This window comes from Hordeum vulgare, chromosome 3H (assembly GCF_904849725.1).
Source record: "Hordeum vulgare subsp. vulgare chromosome 3H, MorexV3_pseudomolecules_assembly, whole genome shotgun sequence".
Taxonomy (NCBI): Eukaryota; Viridiplantae; Streptophyta; class Magnoliopsida; order Poales; family Poaceae; genus Hordeum; species Hordeum vulgare.
In genome coordinates this window covers 21,119,634-21,124,920 of record NC_058520.1, presented here as the reverse complement: position 1 = coordinate 21,124,920, position 5,287 = coordinate 21,119,634, and the positions used below count along the sequence as shown (strand labels likewise).

Genomic DNA, 5,287 nt, shown 5'->3' with positions numbered 1-5,287 from the left:
CTTAGGGCATTTGGGCCTGGAGAGGAGGAACCAGGAGTGACGACGATAGGGACATGCGGTGGGCTCGACTATGAGCGGTAAAGGCGGAGGTGGCCGGAACAACTGACTGTCGTGGCTGGCGGCACTAGTAAGTGTAGACACTAGGTGGTAGCAGCAGGCGAGCCAGGCATGCACGATCCTTGACCATGTAAGGGCCCACATTTATGGTCTCCTTTTCCTTTTTAGTTTCTTTAGATTGGTTCAAACATTTTTTGGATTTTCTAAACATGAAGGCGGAATGGTGTATTCACGTGCCACTTAACACTCAACGCAGTTGGATCGAATCATCATAGAAAACAAAATTTAGTTACAGGGTCAAATAGGGCCAAATAAGGAATCCCATGTTCAAATAGAGTCAAATAAGGAATTTTCTCATAAGGAAGCCAAGGCCACATTTGAACGCCCGTACCTGTACACACCAGTACATACTTGATTTTCATACTATGGAGGGAGTCCAGCAAATGTGTGTACCTACCTATCCAATTTTGTACTTCATGTTACAACTCTTCACCCCAAGAAACACCACTTCAATATGCTTATACTATGGGGTTGTATGCTTGCTTTGGTTTCAGGCAATCTATAGAAATGATGCATAGTTTGGTTGCAGCAAAGATGATTTTTCATCCCACCGAGAGTTTAGATTTTGAAGTAGCAACCTACTTGGAGGAGCCACGTCCATAGGAACTCACTAATGGAAAGAACCTGATGGGGCGCTGATACGTTCATTTTGCACCATGTTTATCTATTGTTATTTACAAAGTTTCAGAGTTATATTCCACTCTATAATGCAATTCTAATGCCTTTTCTCTCTTAATCTGCAAGATACGCCACAAGAGGAAGACTGTTGACAGCTGGAATTCTAGGACTGAAAAAGCTACAACGGAGATAGCAATTCATCAGGTTCATGTGGGTCGTTCAATATGGTTCCAGCCCGTTGATACTTTGCGCACATTTGTGGCCCATGACGTCTTTCGTCCCACATTAGGGTTTTTATATCTCTTGGCCCTTTAATGGCCCCAGGTGATTCTGGCCCATAAAGAACAACAATGGATTTCCATCCATTAATGTCCCATGATCTAGTTGGGCTTTTTCAGCCCAGGTATTATTTCGTCCTTTTAAGGGCCCATAACCACTTGGGCTCATCTCCAAGGCTTACTTACTTTCCCAAATTAGCACGGAAAATCCCATTTGGTCCTGATAGTTGGGAAAGTCAGCATGTTTTGGATAAAATCAAAACATGGTCTGGACGTGGTTTGCATATATGCATCCATTCGACCATATGGTGATGCCACATAATCTTGCATATACTTCCTCCGTCCGGAATTACTTGTCGTCGAAATGGATAAAAATGAATGTATCATTCATTTCTCCGACGAAGGGAGTACGAAACAAGCCACGCAAGCATGGTTTCACAAATCATTTTGATTGTTTACACGACTGAAGTTAATGCTGCTGAGACTGAGCTTGCTGCTTCTTGTCCAAAACTTACTCTTTAATGGCTCACATAGCAATCAGCACAGCACGACTCTGACTGAAATTCTGCTTGCATTCTCATTTCCTGGACGTTTCAGGACACATTCATAAATCACAAGAACGCGGCGGCATTAGGCACACGACTGTCCATGCTACAAGCATTCATTTCCTCAAACCACAGATCTACGGCAGAAGACGGCAGAAGCTTGAGAGAGAGTATGCTCAAACTGGTGTCTGTTTCTCAGGGTAGTAAGGTTAATAATGTTGGGTTGTCCTCGAACTTTTGGAATTCATGAAGTCAAACTAGCTATCTCAGGAACAAGGGCAAGCATGCATGTTTTAGAGATGAAAAAGAAGAAAAAGAACAAAGCTTGCCCATAACTCGAATTATGGAATGTCTTTCAGTTCTGATATGTAGGACAGTCTCAGCCACAAAGATATCATAGCCTTGGTCAAGTCTTTGTCCATTCAATGGAACTCTTAACTTTCTCGTGTGTCAGTGCAATGTTCACTGCTTAGTAATTCGAAAGATAAAACATGAAGAAAACTAGGTTTCCCCCATGTGGTTTTTCCTTCTAGACGGTCCAAAAAATGAAGAAAACTAGAACTTTAATTAATTTGGAAGAGAGAATTACTTAAAGTACGCACTAGTGCTCAGGAATAGAATTACAATCAGCTGGAGTGATTAAAGGTCTGTTCGGAACCTCTCCAGGTCTGACAACTCCGCTCCGCACGAGGTGCTCAGGAATAGAATTACAATCAGCTGGAGTGATTAAAGGTCCGCTCTGGGAGCTGCGGTTGTGGAGTGAAGAGGATCCGAACAGGGCCTGAGAGGGAGCAATACCGGCTGCCAGATTCAATTCTGTCCACGGCAGAACCAAAACAAGGCGTCCAACGAACCCCAGATTCAGCGCTGCAAAATGTGTATATAAAACAGCTATACCAATTAACAGAGATGTTCGCAACGATCACAAGGTTTTCGCCGCCCTTGTTTGCACGCAAACCACAGAGTTATGGTGAGTGAGACATGCTGTATGGCTCCATGTGATTGACGGCATATGAATATGACAGCTAGGCCAGTCGACGGGTGAAGGAGGCCTCCAGGCAGCTCAGCTGTCAGCTTCAGCTTGCCCCCAAACACCAGGTACATCTAAACTGCTGCTCACTCCAGATTCTGATCTGACTGTCGTGACAAATCATAATAGCAGATCAGGAATGAACAAATTAAGATGTGCAACCCAACAATTTCACGCAAGGCAAACATAAAATAAAATTGCAGTCTACGTTAGCTTAAAGAATTTTGTTCGGCAGCAAAATTAATCAAACAACATGTTATATATGGAGATGTACGATCCCCTACCACTCTTCCACCCTGTTAGCTATCACAGGAACCCTATTGCAAGTTTCCAACTCAGACTCTGATTCAAGTTAACGCGTGCTAGCAAAAACCATAACACAAATGGCAGTTGCGAGCACCTCTTCGGCTCTCCGCCTTTTGCCTCTCCTTCTCCTCCTCCTCCTCCTCGTTGTCACCAGTGAGGCCACCAAATTCAAAATCATCAACCAATGCTCCTACACCGTATGGCCAGCCGCTCTGCCGGGAGGTGGCGTGAAGCTCGATCCGGGGGAGACGTGGGCGCTGAACATGCCCGCTGGTACCCCATCAGGGCGCATCTGGGCACGCACAGGCTGCTCACTCCTTGGCGAAGGCGGGTCGTGCCAAACTGGCGACTGCCGCGGCTTGCTCGCCTGTGAGGTCAGTGGCCAACCGCCCAACAAGCTGGGCGAGTTCACGCTTGGAGTTGGAGCGGATGACTCCTTTGACATCTCCCTCGTCGACGGCTTCAATGTGCCCATGGACTTCCTGCCGGTGCCGGTTCGGGGAAGGTCAGGATGCAGCAGGGGGCCAAGCTGCGCCGCCAACATCACATCGCAGTGCCCAAGAGAGCTGAAGGCTCCGGGAGGGTGTAACAATGCATGTACTCGGAGTGCGTCAAGCAATTGCAATTACACAAATTACTCGGCCTTCTTTAAGCAGATGTGCCCAGATGCCTACAGCAAGCCCGACGATACTGCCACATACGCCTGCCCTCAGGGCACAGAGTACCAGGTCATCTTCTGTCCCCTGATTAATCAAGCACTATCACCTACAGCTGAAAGTCCCCTGCCTGCAACCCCGGCCGAGGTAACACCTCCGACCCCAAGTACTCTGCCTACAGCTATTGGGCCAACAAGCATGAAACCAAAATCCCCCTCTGGAAGAAGAGTTGTCGCAATTTTAGCTCCTGTAGGCGGCTTCATTTTGCTCACCATCTTGCTCCTCGTCGCTTTCTTTATATGTAAACGAAGAACACAACGACAATATGAGATGGAAGAAGAGGAAGAGTTTGGGGAGCTACAAGGAATACCAATGAGGTTCACATTTCAACAGCTAAGAGCAGCAACCGAGCAATTTGCAGACAAACTCGGGGAAGGAGGATTTGGGTCTGTTTTCAAGGGACAGTTTGGTAATGAAAGGATTGCAGTAAAACGTTTGGATCGGACTGGTCAGGGCAAAAGAGAATTTTCGGCAGAGGTTCAGACAATAGGCAGCATTCATCATATTAATCTGGTGAGATTGATTGGTTTCTGTGCAGAGAAATCCCACAGGCTCTTGGTATATGAGTACATGCCCAAAGGATCCTTGGACAGATGGATCTAATGTCGACATGACAATGATTCTTCTCCTCTGGATTGGAGCACACGGTGCAAGATTATAACTCATATAGCTAAGGGACTCTCTTATCTTCACGAGGAGTGCACAAAACGAATTGCTCATTTGGATGTCAAACCACAAAACATCCTCTTAGATGATGACTTTAATGCTAAACTTTCTGATTTTGGATTATGCAAACTCATAGACAGGGACATGAGCCAAGTGGTTACCAGAATGAGGGGCACACCTGGATATTTAGCTCCTGAATGGTTGACATCGCAGGTCACGGAAAAGGCAGATATCTACAGCTTCGGTGTTGTGGTCATGGAAATCATCAGGGGAAGAAAGAACCTTGACACTTCTCGGTCCGAAGAGAGCATCCATCTTATCACCCTATTGGAGGAAAAAGTAAAGAGTGATCGGTTGGTTGATTTGATTGACAATAACAGCAACGACATGCAAGCACACAAGCAAGATGTAATTCAGATGATGATGCTTGCAATGTGGTGCTTGCAGATTGATTGCAAAAAAAGGCCTAAAATGTCTGAGGTGGTAAAAGTACTAGAAGGTGCCATGTCTGCAGACCTCAACATAGAACATAACTTTGTTGTAACAACTCCCGCAAATATTGGTAGAGCAGGAAATGTGAGCTCTTCAGCTCCACCTCTAGCCTCAGATGTATCAGGCCCCAGGTGAAACCGAGAGAATTCTGACAAGGTAGGCAATTAAATTGTTCATAGGAGATTCTCTTATGTAAAACAAAATTCGTTTTCTGTTGTATTTTTTCAAATTATTACAACTCTTGAGTTATGCAAACCTGCATAATATATCAGTACTGCAAACCTTCTTTGATCCACAACAGATGAAGTCATTTGTGTTCCTTTGAGCTCCACGTGTATTGCTCTTCAGCTCCACCTGTATAGCGCAAATCTGGTTTGAGCTATCATGGTTGAAATTAAAAATTACTAACATGTTGTAAAATTCTCATCGCTCCAATAAAGCAGGGAAATAAATGGGCAGTCCGACGGACTAACTAATAAATACCGATCAGTTGGTATGTTAGTTACCGCAAGTGCCTTT

The 5,287-nt window shown here is 45.1% G+C and overlaps 1 pseudogene; it reads left to right on the top strand.

The window, feature by feature from the left end:
• The first annotated feature begins 2,928 nt into the window (after positions 1-2,928).
• On the top strand, positions 2,929-5,015 carry LOC123442653 (annotated as a pseudogene).
• The last annotated feature ends 272 nt before the right edge of the window (positions 5,016-5,287 follow it).